This window comes from Lichenostomus cassidix, chromosome 2, assembly GCF_008360975.1.
Source record: "Lichenostomus cassidix isolate B80296 chromosome 2, HeHo_3.0, whole genome shotgun sequence".
In the NCBI taxonomy this organism is placed as follows: Eukaryota; Metazoa; Chordata; class Aves; order Passeriformes; family Meliphagidae; genus Lichenostomus; species Lichenostomus cassidix.
Genome location: NC_139482.1, coordinates 103522925 through 103545775, shown reverse-complemented (window position 1 = coordinate 103545775; position 22851 = coordinate 103522925). Strand labels below are relative to the sequence as shown.

The following is a 22851-nucleotide window of genomic DNA, read 5'->3' as shown; positions in this document are numbered from 1 at the left end:
AAAACATATCTCATAATAACCCTATTATTTAATAACTGTAGCAGCTGCAGTCCTTCTTAATCTACTGTTTAAAGCAGACTTTATTATAAATAGAAAAAAAATTCTCATCAGCATTAAAAATTAGTAAAATAAAACACTCAGATGTTTCCTGCACATTTCTTGCATAAGCACCAGAAGGAACTGCTTTCACTCAAAAGCAGGAAGAGATTAAGGAGCCTATAATGTCTGTCCTTGTTTCTTTGTCACAGCTACCATTTTTCTGTGTATTCTTTACATTTTGCTTCCATGTGTTGCATGCATTTTGTTTTGAAACCTAGCAGCCCCAGCTAAATGTAATCACTTTTCTGCTTTTGAGCTTTCCTTGTGCAAACACAGAAGTCCTGGGAAAGGATGTTGTGCAAAGCCTAGTCCCAGCACCAGGTATGGAAACTGAGCAGTATGGGGAAGCTGGATTTGGGTGACTGTGAAAGGTACAAAACAGAGTTGGAATGGCAGGATGTGAGAATTTCTTATCTCTTAGGACATTCAAGATCCCCAGAAAATAAAGGAGGGGACGGAATACTTCTGGCAGTGGTAGAACAACGTCATCAGTGTGAGGATATTACTGTTCTTGGGCAGTTAGCTTAGATTCCCATGCTGGGCTTGGCCACTTGGTGCTGGTGGTGCAAATAAACCATATCCAAGTATTTGGTAAATGGATAATCTAAATTTCTGCCTCCTGAAGAACATGAGTTTGAAGGCAGAGCCCAGGGAGATTAGGATGCACCTCCTGTGGAAAGGTGGAGTACTTTGGATCACTCCTATTGTAGCATCACCTGGGTTTCCATCCTTGTGCTTCCCCATGGAGCATGTCCTGTGGGTAGCTGGTGAGCACTCAAGAGAACTTGAAAACTGTGCAGCCTGGGATAGAAACAATGAAACTTGTTGGTGGACTGTTGTGGTTTCACCTGACAGGCGGATAATCACCATATGATATAGAATATCACTTTGTCTACTTAGGGTCAGCTGTCCCATCTCTCTCACCTCCCAACTCTTTGTGCACTCCCAACTTCCTCACTGACAGGTCAGCATGAGAAGCTGAAAAGTCCTTGACTCAGTGTAGGATCTGGTCAGCAACAACTAAAACATTATGAACATTGCTGTCATGCTAAATCTGAAATACATCACTCTTCCAGCTACCAGAAGGAAAATTATGTCTATCCCAGCTGAAGCCAGGACATGGATATAAGGATAATGTGGTTTGAATATGTATTTCAGTTCCTGAGGTTCAAAGGGAGGTGTTCTATATAATCAGTAAGCTCACAGGATCTAGATCCCTTGAAATGCTTTCATTTTTGGACATGGCATGAGCTTGATTCAAGCATGGTCTCAAAGAAAGGGTTGTGTTGTTCCATTTGGATATGCAGGAAATGTCAGTGTGGGCATAATATAATGTTGTATAGGGATTTCATAAATAGCTTGGCTTGCTGAAGCAATCTTGCTGCTTTTGCTTGGTACTGCATACAGGCTGATTCACATTTCTCCTTAGACAGTGAGGGATGTGAAAAGTAATAATGAAAACAAGTACCTAAAAGAAGAAGCCTATATGATAGGATAAATCTTAGCTCCCCCAATGTGATAGCCAAATACCTCAAAAGCAGATGATCCTCTGCTGAAGAGATTTGGATATTTCAGGAAATGCAAAACACCAAGTAAACAGAGAAAGCCATTATCAAAGCAAATACATATTGACTACATATGTCAATAAGATGGATGTCTTAGATAATCAGAGGAATATTATGATCCAGTTATTATGATTATTAGAGCGATGCCTCTGCCTGAAATAAGACCATATGCTGAAGTCAAGAGTATGAATTTTGTTTAACAGTAAATGTGAGGTAGAGAGAGAGAGAAAGAAATAAGAGAGAGGGGAGGGATACAAAGAGAGTAACAGAGAGACAGAGTAAATAGAAAGATATCACCACTCCATGGATTCTGATAGCATTCCTTTGGTCCTCTTCTGCTGGTGTTCCTTTGGAGATCTGAACAGTGTTTAAGACAATTATGATTTTAAGTCTCTTACAAGGTGGTGCATTTGAATTTGAGCTTCTCCTACCCCACATATAGTATTAAAATATGAGTGGAGATAGATGACATGAAAGATAGATGAAATAAAAGTTGTTTCTTGTGTAAACAGCAGCACAACTTCCCTTGGCTGCAGTGGTAAAAGATTGGTTACAAAAGGAAATATGCTGGTTTGTTTAGCCACAGAAAACTTTATGGGCTTGCATTCACAGGAACATCAGCCTGAGTTGACTAATAAAGAAAATATTCATATCAGGGAATAACAGAAGGAGAAATTTGGATGAGGGTCCAAACCAGAAGCCCCATTACTACTAATATTAAAAAAAAAAACAAACAAACAAACAAAAAAAACCAACTGGGGCTCTGAAATAAAAAAAAAGAAAGAAAACATGATTCAATGAGCAGATTGAGGACCAAGACAAAAGGAGAAAAATTAACTTTTAATTGAAATTTCAGAGCCTAAAACCCCTTTCTATCTCTCTTTAAACTAATATTATAGAAATGTAATGTAGGCATTATTACAACAATTATGCACACACCACCAATCTAAAAACCAGACTGACAGCAAGGCATCAAGAAACCTTGTTGTAATGTAAAGGTGACAAACACTTTCTCCTCATTGCTTTGTTATTCTGAAGGACTACAATGGCACACTTTATCAGATATAGTTACATTTACTACTACTACTCAATCCAAAATCACATGTAGTATCTTCTTCCAGGAAAAGAGAAATCCAGTATGTGTTTTTCTGAAATGTCATTGGTAAGACTGATAAGAAGTTTATTCTTTCCAAAATTTAGAATGCCTTCTTCATCAGGGCAAGAAGTTCCTTTTTGTCTGAGAGCACGCTGCCAAAGAGTGCTGGTTGCTAAGACCAAATATTGTTCTAGGAGGCTGCTACAGGAGGCTTGTTAAAATCTTGGGAATGTTTTTCCTCTTAAAGAAACCATTGAAACCTTATGAAGAGTCACTCCAGTCAGACAAACTTCTCGGGAATGCACAGTGTCATAACTAATCATGGTACAGGACCTTACAGGCATGAACTGTTTCTGAAGACATCAGGTACAGACTTTAGTAATATGCTTGGAAACAGAGGATTTTTTTCCCCTTTCCAAGTGGAATTATGACAACTCTTCTGATTCCAGAAGAGTGGAAGAATCTACAATCAGTAATCACTTGTTTTACAGGCACTAATACTGATTTCGGGATTTAGTGTATAGAATACTTTTCAAGGAAAGAAGAATCTGTGAAGGCTAGGTTTGGCCTTCTCTCATCATGGTCAATAGTACTTTATTTACCAAATTTCAAACCAAAATTAATTTCATTATTAGTTCACTGTTAGAAAAAGAAGACTAAATTAACCTGTTCTTGCTTAACCTGAAATCTGTGCATTAAAAAAAAAAGAAAGAAAAAGACCAAGTGTTGTCATATTGCTAACATTTCTCATTTGTAGGTTTTCATATATGTCTAGTTCTTGACCTAGGAAACGTCAAGATTTTTAAGGACAGCCATTAATACAATCCTTACGAGGCAGGAAAATATTGTATTTTACTTTTAGATTACAAACTGAGACATGAGGGATGAAAGCAACTATTTCAAATCCTAACTAGCAGCCGTTGACAGCTTTGGAGTAAAGGTTTTAATAATGTTTAATAATTTGCCTTCTCAACAATCATTGAAATAATTATCTTTCTATACAGCTAGCCTCCAATTGAACAGTCACGTGCTGATCACATCTAGTAAGTAAATGACAGATAAATGAGTTGTCATTTTTAGTCTGGAAGACCAAAAAGTTAAGTACATGAGGTAACTTAACAACCAATCCAATAATTTCCACTGCATAATTTATGAAAAGGCTCTGGATTTAGTTTCTTTCTGGGTGTTGGTATGTCTGGTTTATGCTTTTAATGCAAGGCACTCTATTCCTTATGGGATACTGTGGCAGGCATTTGAAATTCCCATGACCATTGCCGATCTACCTAAAGGAATCCCATTCTGGGGTCATGACTGTAGGTTCTCTCTGAAGAGAAGCCTTGGTGTGGTTGCTTAGGAACCAGACAAAGGGATTCAAGGGAGAAAGAAGGTGCAATGGTAATGAATGAAAATATAATCTGTGTTAACATCTGACTCATATGGGTAACTGGAAGAGGCTTTGTGACTGTGTATACTTGATAAAATTATATTTTCATTTCTGTAAATCCATTCTTGTCAGATGAGTCTTAACTCCCTTAATTATAATTTAGTTGTAAATTATGCATCCATTCACAAAATCTGGTTAGAGTTTGTATGTATTATCTGAGGCAATCAGAAATTAAGCAATTCTTTCTGAGAAAAACAAGTTAATGAGAATTGAAGCTTTAGTTGTAACTATGTTTAAAAAGTTGTACTTGGGCAGCATTTGTCATGGGAACTGTGATTACTGTCAGGTATGGTAGATTAAGGCTGATGATCTCAGAACCACATAAATAAACTCCTGGCTTAATTGCTGCACCAGCTCTCCATGACTGGAGGGTACTTGTGATTCAGCCCCCAGCTGTCTCCTGTGTGAATGAAAACGCACCAGCTGTGTGGCAAACGTCAACATAGGTGATACAATATGGTACAGTGCACCTCAGACCTTTAGATCTACATACGAACAGGCTGGGGAGGATGATGTGCTGTTCATTGGATCTGTAACAGATGTCACCTGCACAGACCAGGACAAAAGGTGGGTGCTGGTGGGCTGCTGAGCTGCCATCTGCCTGCCTGCCCCAGCTGAACCAGCACTGCATCTGCTCGTCCTCTAAAACTTGTATTCCAGGCCTCGTGTTTACTTTGGAGATGTTGTTCCTCAAGCGAACATTTGCAAGGCCAAAAAGTGAAATAAAACACATAGTTACAACTGCCACTGAGTGCAGTCACACCTGGGAGTGCACCTGGCATTCCATGTTTCCAGTGCCACTGTCAGGACGCTGCTCTCAGCCCTGCAATAACCGGGTTTTGAAGCTAACTTGCTCTGATTCTTGTTTATGACAAACACACATTTCAAATACTATAAGGTCATTTCAACTCCTTCATGTTAAATGCCTCTTTTTATGCAAAGACTGGTGTGGAAGGTTTTAGGGTGTACTGCTATGGTCTACCCATGCAAAGACACTAAAGCTGATTGTGAAATCCTTGTGGAGATGTTGCAAAATAAAAGGCTGTCATTCCTGCTCCTGGCCCTGGAAACAACTTGCTTTCCCCAGCAACCTCTGTATTTGTGAGCCACTGTGCTCTTCAGATTTCTCCTTATGTTTCCAAATGTGGAAGGGTTTTGCGAACAAAGGTTTGATTCCTTACAGAAAGTGTTACACTGACCATATCACAGAAGTACAAGAATGGCTGAGGTTGAAAGGATTCTCTGGAGGTTATCTAAGCCAATTCCCCTGCGCAAGCAGGGCCACCTACAACTGGTTGCTGTTGTCATCTGCTAGCTTTATTTACTAACCACTTTCTTTTCTCTATTTCAGTTCCCCCTTTTCTGCAACTTTCATGAACCCAAATTCTTCAATTCTGGCTGCTTTCTCACTGCTGAAGGCTTTATATGTTTTATATATTTTTTATATGTATTTTATTTAGGTTTCTATAAGCATATTTTTCTCTTTTAAATTTTTCCTTTTTGGTAAGATGCACTTTCTTCAGATTCAGCTCCAGTTTCCTTATCCAGATTATGGAACAAGTCATGATTTGAATCTCTATTACCTGCATCTCTGGCTTTTTGAAAATGAAGTTTTGCCTTATTCACACAATTGCCAATGTCCTCCTATAATTTTTATTCATTCAAGCATGTGTTTTACGCATAGAAAAATTATTAAAAAGTGTGTATATTCACAACTCTTCTAACTCTTGCTCTTATTTGCAAGTTCTGGCCCACTCCCATCATCCCTGTTTGCTTTTCTTTCTAGGCTTGAAAACAAAGCTACTGTCTCCTGTGGTGTTCGTGTCATCAACTCCCTTCTGAATTCATTTCTGTCTTCAGCTGCTGACAATCAGTTCCTCTCACCTCCTTTTCTGAGGCTTCTGCATTCATTAATATTTAGTATTGCCTTTGATCCCAGGGTCTCCTGTCAGCTTGAGTAAAGCCAGGCAAAAAGAAAAAAAAAGCCATCAATGAATCCTCCCTCACTGTGTTCCCTTAAGGAGACCACACTCTATTGCATCTTCTTTCCCTTAACTGCATTGTTTCATTTAATCCATTTCATTTAATTACTGGGATAATTTCAAACACATAAAGTAAGGAACACCAGAAACTTATAAAATAGAATTGTGTCTCCATTCCAAAAGCCAGATAATAGCAGAAAATATCTGCACATTACTGTAAACTAGCTCTAAGTTAAAATGAATAAACTAAAATGCAATTATTCATGACATTTCATTTCTTGGGGTTTTTATTATGTGTCATTTTACTATTCATGCAGATAAACTTATTCATCTATGAAAGGACACTTAATGGCACCCAAACAGATGTTTCATGTCTTGCTGTAAAACATAACAATATCAGTCAGTAATGTGTGAAAGTGGAGACTGTTAAAACCCACCCCCATGAAGGCAAGAGCAACCCAGGTTCTTGTTAATAGATCCTTTAGGGCAGATTAGAGTGAAACAACACTGAATGATTGGTCTTTGTAAATATGCATATGCAGGGTTCATTTCAGAACAATTTGGTTGCAATGTAAGGCAGGTATGTAGCCATTTTGGTTATTGTTATATATAATAATATGGCAATATGAAAGCATAAAGATATTACTTAAGAAAATGTAAAAGGAAAGAAAAAGGAAGGAAGGAAGGAAGGAAGGAAGGAAGGAAGGAAGGAAGGAAGGAAGGAAGGAAGGAAGGAAGGAAGGAAGGAAGGAAGGAAGGAAGGAAGGAAGGAAGGAAGGAAAAGAGTAGAATGATACACAGTCACAACCCATGGATCTGTGATGAGGCTTGATTGTTGCAGCTTAGATGTCCATGGGTTGAAGTGATGATTGCCATCTTAAAGTGTCTAGGATGGGGGAAAAAGCCCACAAAACACCAAGGCTGATGGGTTGAAACATGCTCAGGCTCAGGCAGGAACTTCCTGGTACCTCGTGTGTGTGTGTGTGTGTGTGTCGTGTGTCTGTCTGTCTGTCTGTCTGTCTGTGTCTGTGTCTGTATATCTTTCAGTCCTTTGGTGGAAGGCCTCAGAAATTAATCTGGGGGCACTTTGGGGGAATTGATGGTTTATGACATCTAAGAAATGACATCTGCCTCCGATGTCAGTTGAGCCAGTTATGACCCATCAGACTTTCCTGGGGGAAAGAGGGGGAGTTTTGGAACTCATCGGGTTGTGTAAGGAAGAGCAATTACCAGGATAAAATGCACCATCCCAACCTGCAGGATTCACCTCTATCAGCCTCAAACCCTACCTTGTAGCCTCCAGATGGTGACAGTTCACTCCTCAAGCCAGAGGTTTGCCATCACACCCTCAAACACTTCTCCTGGGGTTTTCAACCTGGCCTCATCAAATGAGTCTGTGGGCTGCAGCCTCCCCCCAGCTAGAGCTGATTTTCAGCACATCTGCTGAGAATGACTTTCTTTGTGGATACACTCTACTGTCCCCAGGCTTGTTTACTTCTCCTTAGCCCTGAAATATTTGGACAATAGTGCCACCTTTATTTTATCATATCTCAAGTTCCCATCAGGTGGCTTAACTCACAGTCCAGTTCCCCTCAGGAAGCACATTCAGGGAGGGGTGGGCTTTGGTGGTCGCAGGCCAGCAGTTTCTTCTTTGCACAGGTTGCTACAGTGGACAAAAGTCCTTTGGTGATTTTAACAATGTTTAAGCCATTAACCATAACATTTCAGTCTCTCCCAGAGGCTAATCCAGAAACATAACTCTGCAATTTGCACAGCTCTAGGATTTTGCATGGGGCTTAATGGTACATGAAGAACCTCATTGACTTCACTGAGGCCCTAAACAGGCATGAAACCCCATGTGAGGTTCTTTGACAAGAGCCAGGCATTCAGAAATAGTATCACCAAGTACCAGAGAAACCTTTTTCTTTTCTATAATGTGATTAGAGTATTTGCTACAAAATATGTTTTAATACACGGATTTTCTTTGTGAGCTTCGTCTGAAATCTGTATCCTCCCAGGAGATAAAAGTTTATAGCATTATTTGTCACATTATATGTTTGTTACAAACAGTTTAAAATTAAAGGCATATTTATTGTAAGTACTGAAGCGATGAATTAGGTGTTGCATGTTTCATCTATACTTGTCATGATGCTATAGAGCTTGTTAGCAGTCTAGGATATACAGTGATTTAATGCTGGGCTTACATTCAGTTTTCTATTTCAGACTTAGGATTTACAATTATCTTGTCAGTGTATTTCAAAACGTCAGAATGCTGACTCCTTGCAAAAAAACCCCAACCAAACCCACTAAAAAGCAGAATCCACTTAATGACTTAATGAGTATCCGTGTAAGAAGCAATGATCTTTTGCAAAGGGAAAGCTTTATCTGTTCCACAATCCTATTCAGATGTCTTCCTTACAAAACAGACAGCAAGTTCCTCACCTGAAAAAACAGCTGAGTCAAAAGATGTGAATTTGGCCCATGACTTGTGTGCCTACAATACACAAACTTTATATAAATTTTTTAGACTTATTTTGGTGATCATTTTCCCCACCTATGCACTGTAGGGGGGGTAAGAAATTTTAAATATTCAGACATTAATTTTGTCAAGTACTTCGCTTTTCTTTGCTGTTAGCTGTACAGAAGGGATGCTTCCATGCTATCATTTTTTTTTTTTAATTTGCAATTCAGTTTAGGTATTCACTTCTCGTACATTTTATAAAGCAGATGAGAATATGCAAGTTATGCTTTAAATTAAAACAACATATTTCATTGATTGTAGATTCATATTTCAGTCACTGCTAGCCAGCATTATTATTTTAGCAATTGCCATTCACATTATTGAAATATCCCAACACTGAGCAGGCAAAACACCTCCAAACCTGCCAACTTATCACTGGATGCTGGTGGTTCCTGTGGTGCTTGACTTAGAATATTCAGAAAAATTTTAAAATAATTTTCTCTAATAGGAGAAAACCTTGAGAGCTACTAGGGCTTACTCTAGATATGTGAATGTCATGACTGTATGTGTAATCAATACATGAACACAGGAACAATGGCTAAAAGGGGTAGGATCATGACCTGGAATTCAGGGAGAACAGGTTTTAAATTTTCACCAGGAAAAAACTCTCATAAATCATTTGTGTGGCTGCTGAAGTGGAATGAACTTGTGAAGGAAGAGCAAAGCAGAAGGAGTGATTAAGATATTCACTCAGGAGGTGTCACTTGAATCTGGGAAGGATGCTAGTTGCAGAAAGGGTGGTCCAGCACGGTGCCATTTGAACCATATGTGTACAGTTGAGATTGATGGTAGTTTGTCAGACCCCAGCTGCCTCAATTCACCTCTGATCCTAGTTTTCGGCAACACAGATGATCACAGGAAGAAACACACAGGATAAGACCCATGTCTGTGGTGAAAAATAAGATCGTGGTGTTAGTAGGAGGAATAGGACGAGAATACTGCAACTACCAAATATCCGTGTCCAGCTCAGCCTTCTCTAAGCCAAATCAGACATCAATCCCACCATCTCTGTGTGTGACTGCATAAAAAACAGAGGCTTGCCCAGACTGGACATGAAATAACTCAGCAGGGAGAAAAGCAAGGTGTGAGAGATCAGGAATGAACACTGAAGGAGGACTTGGGGGCTTTATACTAACACGTGCTTGTGTTGTAATTCACAAACACATTGATGTGGAAACCTCAGGAAAGTCACCCTTCACTTGTATTCTGGTTTTCATCTGCATTCATATGTCTTTTAATTTCCTGCAACATGTACTGCTGCCATATCGTACAGGGAGATGAAAGGATGATTTATTAAGCACAGGATAATTATGAAGTTCTTTGAGTAATCACTTGCTCTAAATTGTTAATATCTGCATTTTTTTACTAGGAGATAATGGCAGGGATTTTTCTTTACTGGCCCTTTCTTTCAATTAATTTTACATAAAGGATGCTTCAGGGTCTTTGATTCTCACACATCTTACATACTTCATGATGCACTGTGGGGGAGAGAGAAGAACATTATATAAGTTCTGGTGCCCTCTTTTTACATAGCCAAAGATATACCAGTTTCCCTTTGACAGTCAATATTAGCACAACACGGAGTATAACATTGGAAGAAAACATCAGAGAACAGACCAGAGTTAGAGTGGAAAGGTCACCAGAGAGTGGCTTTCAGTTGCAAATGTCAATAATTTCCCTTTTTGTTTTAATGAAAATTGCTTTCTGAGAGCACTTTTATCTGCGCTCATGCCTGCACTCTTTGCATAGTAAATATGGAACCTATATGTAAAAATGAAAGAGGCTGGACTTTTTGTCTGTAAAGTTGCCAACTAAAATATCAATTCAGTTTTGTCCTTCAAGTGTATGGTCTGTATTTTCTCAATATGCTTTAGACAGATTACCATTTAAAGCATTTGAGCAAACCAAGCTCATTAAATAAAATTATGATTCAAATACATTGTATCATTTATCACAGAAATAAGGATAAAATGGTCAGATGTCAAAATATATCAATGGGTTTAAATGTTCATTACAGATTTAAGCAATGAAATGCCCTTTTAAAATACTAAATACTTGAATATAAAAAAAAAGGAAAAAATACTTGAAATACTTAAAAATTAAATACACTTTTAACTTTAATGATTATTTTTCACTTTTCCTTATCAGCAATGATGACACATCAAGTAAAAAGTCTCATTTAATTAATTTTTTACTCTCAGAGGAGCAAGGACCTTGCCTAAATTTTTTATAAAATATAAATGTGGTATTTTTATGACCCATTATAAGGCTATGTGACATGCACAGGACTGAGTAAGCTCCCTCAGTGATCATTGTGCCAGACTGTAAACTCTTAGGGTCTTATTTGCAAACACACATGTTGTATATGAGGAAGAGAAAACAAGAGACAGAGAAGGGACACTTTCAGTCCATACTGTCAAATTTGGTCTTACAGGGCAGATGTCTGTATGAGCAACCCCTCCACTTCTTGCTGGAGCAAGCCCCAGGCAGGTGTCAACCTCCCCTGCCCTTTTTCCCTCTTCCCGAGGAAAGGATGGGAGCTGTGATCCCACCTAGGTCTCATTCTGGGTAAACCCAAAAAGGTTTTTTAGATTTTGCATATTGAGGTGATCACAACCCTCTGCCTTCTGCAAGTTCCTCACACAGCCCTGCCAAGGAAGGGACATCCCCTGAGGAATCAGCCTACTTTTGGGTTGCAGAGGGAGAAGAGATACTTGGTTGCAGGGAAAGAAGAGGAGCATGGTGATTTTGTCTGCGTGTCATTTTTTTATCCTGGTTATATAGACATTTACAGGTAATATCTCTCTATTTAGGCTTTGATGAGCAGTATCCATATCTGTCAAAGGGAGGCCTTGGGCTCAGAGGAATTTTTCTATGTTATGGGAACATAATTTTCAATTCTGTTTTTTATCTCTAACTCACTCTTTAGAATCATATATTGATAGGTAACAATTACTTTACTAAACTAAGGGAAGTGGCAAATGGAGGAATCTTCTAGGAAGTCTACAGAGGACCTTCAAAGGCAGATGATTTAGTGTACTTGAAATAAGCATTCAGAAGTGAATAGGATAAATAGTATGGTTATTGTGAAAAATGCAAATATGGTGCTCTGATTCACCAGGACAAGATAGATTAACTTTAATTTTAACCATTTTTGGGATAAGCTTCAAAAGGAAGCTTATGTGATTGCTTCTTCAAAGCTTATAGCATGGCTACAATAACAAAAGAATCATTCCATTCTTTTTTCTACTGCATTTAGAGAAAGTATGTTTGATTCATCCCCCTCTGCTAACAATCCTGTTCCTGTCAAATATAAAATATGAATACTGGCCTTGGGTCAAATATGACTAACTCATATTTACAATATTATATAACTGGAGACGTACTTAATATTCTGACTATCCTCATCTGTTCAAGTAAAAATTGCAGTAAATCTGGATTAGCAGAAGGAATGTTCCTGAATTGTGCTCATAGTGGTAGCCAACACCAACAAGCTTTACTTTCTGCTGCTCAAGGTTGTGTATCAAAAATGTAGAAACACATAAGTTACTTTCTTGAAGGTTAAATCCTATTGATTCTTGGAAAACAGTAGTTTAGTACAGAGCAATGAATTAAAAAATTTAATTGGGAGGAGATAGATTTCTAATATTGTCCTTACAGAAATATTTTAATTTGAAAAATAAATTTCTTGTTCTTTCACAAATTAATTTTGAAATAGCAATGTCTAGTTTTAAATGTTTGCTTTAATCATGGAACTTTTGGCAAGGAAAGAAAATTATGTTAGAGTCAGTTTTTAAGTAAGTGTATAATACTTTGACAATTTTATAACAGTTGTATAATTGAGACTAAATTGTGATTTTTGTTTTACACAGCTCAAAATGTGTTCACAACAGGATACTCTGAAAACTGTGTAGAATGTCAAAGAAAAGTCCTTTACGTCACTGCTTCTGTGATTCACATAAATAGAGAGGCTCTTTTGTGAGTGCAAAGCTTGAGTAGACTGACTCAGTTTAACTCTGTAGGAAACCATGTAATCAGTTTGATTAAAAACAGTAGAAAAATCTCAGGCTAGTTAAGCTAGAAACTTATATTTCTTTCCCCCAGAAAGCAGAAGGGGAGTTTTGTCTCAAGCAAATATGTAACTTAAATTTATAACTCCAAAAGAATTTCACACACTGCAAAATCTCTAGACAGCTAATGAAGATAGGAAGCAAGTTGATTTAAGGACCATCTTTAGACAGAATGATAAAGCAGTGGGAAAAAACCACTGTAAAAAAAAAAAAAAAGGTTTTATATTAATATTAGGTAAACTATTTTTATTCAATGGATCGATAATTATTCAGGGTTTTGTTTTCATGAAATATATTCACCTGGAGATAGCAGGTTGTCAAAACTTAAAAAATCTGAAGGCACTTCATTTTTGCTGCTTGATTCCAAACAACCAAGATCTGAAATGTGCAAAAGGCAGTACTTGGATGTTTAAGGAGACACATGGCAATTTTTTGCTTCAATCCTGCTGTTTGTTTTGAATCTTATATTCAAGTGAAAAGAAAGTTTAAGATTCCAACTTCTACAATCCTCTGTAATCTTTTAGAGATAGTACTAGATCTCTGAAGGGGGGAACTCAAAGTCAGCACTAGAATTATCACTGGCATAAAGCTATATTTTATTTATATCAGAGCAATCAAAAATTTATACAGTTTGAAATATGTTAATGAGAAAAAAGAGAATGGGTAAAATGAAAAAGCATCCATCAACAGTTTCAGTTTCTTTTACTTATATATTTGGTATTTCGTGATTACTACTTATGTAGCAATTAATAACACACAATTAATTCTGGATCTGAGAAGAGATTTAAAATGTTGAATCTTTTATGTTGAGAACTTGATCCTGTATTGCATTGCTTAGTATTCAGCTTAGTAGAGTTGTAAGATGCTGATTGAAGATGGTAGCATCTTCCAAGTATTCCACATCCCTGGAAGTGATGTACAAGGGATGACACATGGAAGATTTCCATGTTCTGCTTTTTCTTTTCAGTGCTCTGCTTTCATTCCTCAAAGATGACCTTGGAAAGACAAGCAATCATTTCTGAGAATGTTTTAGAACATTCTTCTTTATTTTATGTTTTAGGGTATAATTTTGGCCCTGTTTCATGTGTGATGATGAAATGTAGCACAATTTTCTGTACATCCTTATTTCTGAAGTGAAGTTGTCAAATTTCCCCATTATATTAGTTTTAGAAGTAGAATGAGTTCTCATTACTTCTCCTTGTTACTGAGAAAAGTAGGCGTTTTCCTTGGCTTTCACTGTTTTTGGGAGTTATGTTGTTGGGTTGTTGGGTTTCTTTGTTTTTGGGGTTTTTTATGATAAAAGACAAGTTCCTGAACATGTTTTCTATCCCTGTGCAATATTAAATGTCTCTAGAATTATTAAAGCTGTGACTGCCATTGACCCCTTGGTTTAAATTGGTTGTATTCTCTACTCTAGGGTTCTCATTAGTTGGATGTTGTATTGCACTTTATTTTCTTAATTTGCCTTTTGTGGCAGGCTGCATATTTGAGTCTAATTGGGAGGATTCAAGAGCTGTCTTTACCAAGGATTTTTCCAGATCTGCACAGGATCATACAAGCACCGTCTGTGTGTGTAGGACATTGATCCCATGACAGATCTGAATGATATCTAAAATAAAACTAAAAGTGTTTCTCTCAGGAATGATGAATTCATAGGTATTCTTTTCCTTCCCCAATTCTTCATGCCTACTGGTAGCAGAATAATAGGATATGAGATATTATGAGTAAAGCACTTCTTACTTGCAAGGAAACATGAGGCAAAATCCCTAGAGTAACACCAATGTAGTGTCTTTAGATTTTTACTGGGTATGACCCAGTAAAAAGTGTGACCCAAAATCAGAACTGGGTCCATGCATGAGGGTCCATCCATGATATACACTGGCTGGACACCAGGAATGCACCAAAGCCTCTCTATCTTCCCTCCACAACTCTACAGGGGAGAGAAAATATATGAGGGGTCCATGGGTTGAGATAAGGACTGGGAGAGATCACTCATCAAATACTATCACAGGTGAAACAGACTTGAACTGGGGACATTAGTTGAATTAATTAGGGACCAAATCAGAGCAGGATACTGAGAAGTAAAAGCAAGTAAAAAGACCCTGAAAACACCTCCCCCCACCGCTTCCTTCCCAGCTCTACCTACCTACTCCCAGCAGCAAAGAGAGACAGGTAATGGGGGTTGTGATCAGTTCATTGCCCATTGTTTCTCCTGCTGCACAGAAGAGTCCTTCTCCTGCTCCAGCATGGAGTCCTTCCCACAGGAGACAGTTCTCCATTAACTTTTCCAACAAGAGTCCACCCCAGGGGCAACAGTCCTCCACAAACTGCTGCAATGTGGGTCACTCTTACATGGGGTGCAGTTTTTCAGGCACAGCCTACTCCAAAGGGGGGCCCCCATGAGGTCACAAGTCCTACCAGGAAACCTGCTCCAGTCTGTGCTCCTCTCTCCACAGGTCCACAGGTCCTACATAGGAGGTGCTCCAGCATGGGTTTCCCACAGTTTCAGAGCCTCCTCTCAAGCATCCACCAGGTCCAGGGCGGGTCTACTCCAGGGGCTGCAGGTGGATTTCAGCATCCCTGTGGACCTCCATGGGCTGTAGGGGCACAGCTGCTTCACCCATGGGCTGCACCATGGGCTGCAGGGAAATCTCTGCTCCAGTGACTGGAACACCTCCTCCCACTCCACCTCCACTGACCTTGATGTCTGCAGAGCCGTTCCTCTAACATGTTCTTACCTTGTTCTGGCCACAATTTCATCTGCACAGTAACCTTTTTATTTCCTTCTTAAATATGTTATCACAGAGGTGTTGCCACCATTTCTGATTGGCCCAGCCTTGGCCAGCAGCACATCCATCTTGGAGCAGCCTGGCATTGGCTCTGCTGGACGTGGAGGAATCCTCCAACAGCTTCTCACAAAAGCCGCCCCTGTAGACCCCCTGCTACCAAAACCTGGCCGTGCAAACCCAATACAGAGCAAAAGGAGTCTGCTTCTAAGTAAAGTTTTCAGCTGTCAACAAACAGATTTTTGTGTATTTAAAGTAGTCCCAAGCTACTGATGGATTCTTTAGGGCAGCTGAAGACCCATTCAGATGATTTCACAAGGATGACTAGCTCACGGGTATTATGATGAAAGCCAGATTCTTTTACCACTGATTTCCTAAAGAGACAGTTGCCCTCATACCAGTATTACATCTGGTGTAGAAAACTGGAGCGCAAGGACTTCTCAGTTCTACATATAGGATGCTTAGAGCCATTAAGGTAAAGAAAGCCATTGATACTGCCCAGAGTTGTGCTGCTGGCATTCTGATGAGGTAGTTTAAAGAAATTTAACATCCCACTCATATGTGAAGGTGACATGAAGAACCTACTATTTTTCTATGTTGGTAAAGGTAGCAAGCTTGGGCTAGCAGTAATCCAGTTTGTGAAAAAGCTGAGATGGAGGTTTAATGGAGAGGGAGGTGAGACTATAATGCATGCAGAAACTGTGTTGATTTGGATGTTGTAATCTCAGCAGTGGACATCAATATCCTACAATCAGAATTTAGTTGTTATCTGTTTATCTTCAATAAAGCCCTCTTTTGATTGTAACATAACTATGCTGTGGGTTTTGTGTGGTTTTGTGTGAGTACACTGACCTGGCAAGAGAGAATTTCAGATCTGGATGCCTTCTCACATTCATGAGCACAGTCTCGTGACTCTTAGTGCCCAACCATCTCTTCTGCAGCAATGAACACTCTACTTGATCTACTTACAAATCAAAAGTAGCTCTAATATTGCCCCAGTCACAGACTAGATCCCTGTATGGGCCATTCAGTTAAGAGTTGGACGCTATGATCCTTGTGGGTCCCTTTCAACTTAGAATATTTTGCGATTCTGTGAAAACTGTTGGAAGTCTGATGACTCTAGGTATAGAGACATCCAAGCTGGCTATGTATGTCCTGTAGCAGAGAAGTTTTGTGGGAGGGGCATTATGTCTGAGGCAGTAAACACTGAGAGATAAAGATTACGATATGCAGCACTATTCTGCTCGGAGGCAGGTGTTCTGCTTCAAGATTTGACATATTATATCCCCATAGCACTGTAACGTAATGTAATTCTACAATTAAATTAGCTTCCTGATGGAGGAAAATGAAGCATAAAGATTGTGTAATTTTCCCCAGGCAAGCCAGTGCCAAAGCTAGAAACAGCATAATAATAGACAACGGTATTGCAAGAATTCTAGGAATATCACAATTTGAATTGTCCACTGTACCGCAGGATGACGAAATTACTAGATGCTGATGCTATAGCAACATATAGCAATATTAGCTGTATGGCTGTTGTCCTATAGCTCCTAGGGCTGCCCAAGCAGTGGTGCAGGAGAATGGCTGAAGCAGTCTCTTGTACCCTGTCCTTGCAATTAGTGCTGAAGCAGCTCCCTGCTGGTGCTGAAGCAGGGTCCAGGTGCTTGCACATGTGAGTGCTGGTGGATCCCACTTTACAGGTGGATGGGAGAAGGAGGTTAGCTAGGCACAGGATATTGGAACTGGAGGAGATTCCAGCACCATTTTACTCTCTGACTGTTTCCAACCAAAAGCAAGTCACTCAGGGGTCAGTACAGGTACTCAACAAGATCAGATTGTTGTAGTAACTAGAATGAGAAAAGACTGAACAAAGTACAACCTCACTTTTTGCCAACCCTCTCCTGCCCACTGACTCCTTTTGAAGGGAATTACAAAGGCTCAGCTGGCACCTGTCTACTTTTAGGATCAGGTCTGGTAAATGTTCAAGCAGCATTGTTTCTCGTTTGAATCAAGATCAGGTAGGCCAGACCTGTCACCCTTGCTGGCACTGTAATTTGGTAAAGTGTCACATGTGCAACAAGTAGAGAAGGTGGTGAGATATATGGGACCAAGGAGCCTGCTAGGAGTCTGCTTTCCTTGGTATCTAAGATCTGATCTAACACCATCCTAGTCATCAGGAAGGGACAGAAGAAAATGATGAGAGGAGTAATGGGAAGGAGGAGTAAAAAAAGAGGGGAATGTAGGCTTTAGAACATTTTGGGGGATACAGTATCTCTGTTTCAGTCTCAGATAATCTCTTCATATATTCTTGAGACTGTGTGGCCCATTAGACAATTGGCCAGCTTCCCCAGCACATCTCTATTTCTCTTCTGCTTCCCACCTTCCTCAGTGTTGACAATTAAAATATTGTATTGCTACTACTAAACATCATGTAATGAAAATATATGTATAGCTGTGGTTGTCAGAGGACCACATTCTGTCCAGTGAAGGTAAAGGTCTTTCTAAGGGAAAAAAATTCTGAGAAAATTCCTTGTCTCTCATTTTTCACTGTCACCCTTTATGAAAACCAGAACAATTATTGTTTAAGTCATCAGTAAGGATCATTTTCTCCTTGGACAGTAATTAAAAGAAGCAAAACAGAAGACCTCTCTTTCTGATGTCATCTCATATTATTCTTTTGTGGTGATACAAACCTGAGTGCCCGTGCCTGGTTTAAAAGACAAAACACAATTGTCCACAGACCATTGTGGTTTTGATGGCCCTGTGAGCATCATTGCTTCAGATGTGTATTATTAACTGGCATCCTGTAATCCTTCCCTGACCTTTCTCATGGTGATAGCACCCACTGCACATGGCTGAGCAGCTGGCTGTCATTATTCCCATGCTCTAAAACTTGGTACCAAACTCAGCTGGTGATTTAACAAGATGTTTTGAAAGAAAGGGTTCTTTGTCATATGTAATAATGAGTGTTTCTACTGCCAGTACAAAGTCAGAGGTTTAAAAGACTTTAACAGAAAGGAAAGAATAATCATTCCCCTGATCTGAGTTTTGAAATGCTGGTTGCTACTTAGTTCTCTGGATTTCAAGTATCTTTTTAAAACTCCATGGTGTCTTTAGCAAGAACAGTGATTAATTACCATGGTCACTTTTCTTTATACCTTCTCAAAATATGTTTTAAACATTTATAGTTAAATTAAGGCCTGATTCTGTACGTTTTCTTTCTGTTTAATAACCTTCAAAGCTATAAGTGATATCATGTAAATCAAAGGCCCAGTTCTTGGAAAGAAGAAGTAATCGATGGGGGAAATCATGAAGGAATTTGTTGTTCAGAACTTAATCCTGTATATGTAGGTTTTACAATGACAAATTTCTTTAAGTTCAAGGAAGTTGCTTCTGCTTGTCACTTTCAGACAAATGTGAACTCTTTTGTTCCAAAAATTTTGGGCAGAAAACCATGACACACCCATAGATTTTCTCTAGAAGATCTGACTTTCCTGTGCAAAGGGGTTATTAATACCACAAAATTAATACCACAAAACACCCTGAGGCCATCTTTGCCTGAAGAGTTTCATTTACAGACATATTTGCAAAACCCTCACCACAAAAACCCAATAAAATGTTGCCAAAATTAACTTACAAAGAAACTGAAAAAAGTGGTAAACAGGGAAACTATGGAAAAAATAATTTTTGTTAACATCTGGAGCAGAAATGAGAACACTGAAGTGACGAAAAAGGATTCAAGCGCAGAATAATCTCATTAAAATACATCTGTGACATAAAAGAATAAAGGTTGCTAGAACATGACTTTTCAGTTTAATCTGCATTCCCCACCATTCCTGTAGCTAAGATATTCAGCAGTGCAAAGCAACAGAAAGAACAGAATTAAAGCTGTATATATTATGCCTCTCTTAGTGATTAACATTATCAACTACAGTCTTCAGCACTCAGATTCCTAACATATTCATCAATGAAATTACAGTACACAGTTACTTTGATGGTTACATATGTTGTTTCAACCTCTAAAATACATACAGTTTTCATTTCACTTTGTGTTCAGCAGTGACACAATAGCAAGGAATACAGTCAGTTCCTCACTAATTACCAAATATTGGTATTACTCAATTAATCTAACCACTTAATTTTTGTTTATCACCAGCTGTTGTTGTTTTCTCAGAGCTTGTCCTCAAGCTAGATGCTCAAGCTATGAGAGGGAATGCTGCAGGAAACATTTGAGAGACAAGCTTGTTGAGAAGCTGTTGATTTCAGAACACAGTGTAAGTGAATTTGCATAGACAAATTAAATGACCCATATCAACTTCTAGAGCTAATAAATACTATTTGTGAATAGTGACAAGATGCATATTTCTACCCCTTAACCATTAATGAAGCTACACAAGTAAATTAAGTTATGCCATTCCATCTTCATAAATTGCTGATTCAATAAATCACACTTGAGAAACAGCTGAGTAATTATAGGATAATGCTCGAAGCAAGAGAGGCCTCATTTGCATATTAACAGGCATTTGTTGCCATAATTTCTGTCCTGGACTGGTGAACGTTAGATGTGATTAATTCTGTGAGCACCGCAGCTTGACTTCACGAGAGCAGCAGTACGTGTTTGCTCCCCAACAGCAGCAATAAGGCACACGGGTCTAATTAACACCAGGAACTTACCCAGGTAGAGATCCCTTGGAGAATATTTATCTGCAGGGTCTTGTCACGCAAAAGGTATTGTGAAACAGTCTCAAAAGACTGGAAGAAAGGGAAAAACAACACATGAAATATTTTAAGCACCAAGTAAGGCAGAGTTCCTACTTCTCAAATGTCTAAACAGAGACAGAAAGAAGATAAAAAAGCTTTCTGCACAAGTTTAAGGATGGTTTTATTTAATTTGCAAACTTCTTGCAATGAATGAGCTTTTTACCTGAGGAACTGAATGGGCTATTTACTTGAGGATTTTGCTTGGTCTTGTTTGTTTGCACTGAAGGGAACAGAAAACTCAATGACATTTATATCACTCTGCTTGGTGAATCTGCAGACAGAACATATCTAATTCACCTTAGAGAAAGTCAGTTTGCTCTCTAATGATTTTCTGTTCTTCATGTGAACTTAGAATTTCGTAGGAGGAAAACTCAATTGATACCTAACCAATTTAAATCTACACCCTTTTGTGCCAATAAATGATCACATAAGGGACAGCAAGGGACAAGAAAGAGGTAGAAATGTGTATGAATAGAATCTGGAAGCTGGCTTGACTTTTGGGCCAAAATGATGAAATGTTACTCCACCTCTCCATAAAGGTGATGCAGATGAACTAAAATACATGGTTCTTTGAGCTGATTGCAAAGCCATGTCCTGTTTCAGTTCCAGCATATTGAATTTCCCACATTAGTTAAAAATAACCTAATGTGTTTTACTGAGCAACACAACGTAGTGTGCAAAGCTGCTAGCAGAAGAATATTAGCCTATCACTATTCTTTATGATCTTTAAGATAGAAAAAAAATTCATGGCATATTCACCTTTCATATAGGAGCTTGATATGTTTATTGATCTTTTTTCCTCATCCAATTAAAGAAGAACTGCAGTAGAAGACAACATTATTTTTCCTGCAGATACATTAGTAACAAAAGTCTGGCTGAGGAGAATCTCCACCCTTTATTGGATATGGAGGGAAACACAGTGACAAGGGCTGATGAAAAGACCAAGGTACTTAAGGATTTCTTTACCCTTGTCCTTAATAGCAGGACCAGTTTTTCCCTGGAAACCCAGCCCCCAAGCTGGAAGATCTGGATAGGGACCAGAATTAAGCCCCCTAATCCAAGGGGAAATGGTCAGCAACCTGCTACACCACTTAGACACACACAAGCCCTTGTGGCCAGATAGGATTCATACAACATTACTGAGGGAGCTGGTGGAAGTGCTCAGAGAGTCACTTTCTTTCCCTTATGAGCAGTCCTGACTAACTGGGGAGGTCTTACTTACCTGGAGTTTTGAAAATGGGATGCCCATCTACAGGAAGGACTGGAGAGGGGGTCCAGGGAGCTACAGGCCTGTCAGTGTGGGGAAAGGGTATGGAGCAGATCATCTTGAGAGTCATCACCCAGCACATGCAGGACGACCAGGGGATCTGGCCCAGCCAGTGGGAGTTTGTGAAAGACAAGTCCTTCTTGGCCATGTTGATCTACTTCTATGGCAAAATTACCCACTTAGTGGATGAGAGAGAGGCTGTGGATATTGTCTACCTGGACTTCAGTGAAGCCTCTGACGCTCTTTCCATAGCATCCCCTGGAGAATATGACCTCCTGTGGCTTGACAGGTGCACTCTTCACTGAGTAAAAAACTGGCTGGACCCAGACAGTGGTAGTGAATGGAGTTGCATCCAGGTGGTGGCCAGCCACAAATGGTGTCCCCAGGGCTGTCAGTACTGGGGCCAGTTCTCTTTAATACCTTTATCAATCACCCACACAAGGTGATCAAGTGCAACTTCAATAATTTTGCAGATGACACCAAGCTGGGCAGGAGTGTTGGTCTGCTGGAGGGTAGGAAAGCTCTTCAGAGGGATCTGGACAGGCTGGATTGACAGGCTGAGGCAAATTAGATGAAGTTCAACAAAACAAAGTGCTGGATCCTGCACAACAACCTCATACAGTGCGACAGCCTTGGGAAGAGTGGCTGGAAAGCTTCCTAGTGGAAAAGGACCTGGGAGTGGTGGATGACAGCAACTGAACATGATCCAGCTGTGCCCAGATGGCCAAAGCCAGTGGCATCCGGGCCTGTATCAGAAATAGGCCAGTGGCATCCTGGCCAGTAGGACAGGGCAGTGATTGTTCCCCTGTATTCAGCACTGAGGAGGGCACACCTAGAGTGCTGTGTCCAGTTTTGGGAAAGATATTGAGATGCTGGAGCAGGCCCAGAGAAAGCAATGGAGCTGGTGAAGAGTTTGGTGAAGTCTTATGAGGAGCAACTGAGGGGGCTGAAGGTGTTTAGCCTGGAGAAAAGGAGGCTGAAGTGGGATCTTATCACTCTCTACAACCACCTGAAAGAAGGTTGTGGCAAGGTGGGGATTGGCCTTTTCTCCCAAGCAGCAAGTGGTAAGACCAGAAAAAAAGGCCTCAAGTTGCACGAGGGGCAGTTTAGATTTGCATTAGAATAAATTTCTTCACCATAAGGCTTGCTCAGGGAAGTGGTTGAGACACCAGCCATGGAGGTATTTAAAAGACATGTAGATGTGGCACTTAGGAACATGGTTTAGTGGTGAGCTTGGCAGTGCTGGGTTAATGACTGGAC

General features: G+C 39.5%; 1 long non-coding RNA gene across 1 annotated transcript; it reads left to right on the top strand.

Annotated features, from left to right (window-relative positions):
* The first annotated feature begins 15238 nt into the window (after positions 1–15238).
* LOC146441882 (uncharacterized) lies at positions 15239–21546 on the top strand. Its single transcript, XR_014849539.1, has 3 exons — positions 15239–16038; positions 19738–19837; positions 21177–21546. It is a non-coding gene; the product is annotated as an uncharacterized LOC146441882 (long non-coding RNA).
* The last annotated feature ends 1305 nt before the right edge of the window (positions 21547–22851 follow it).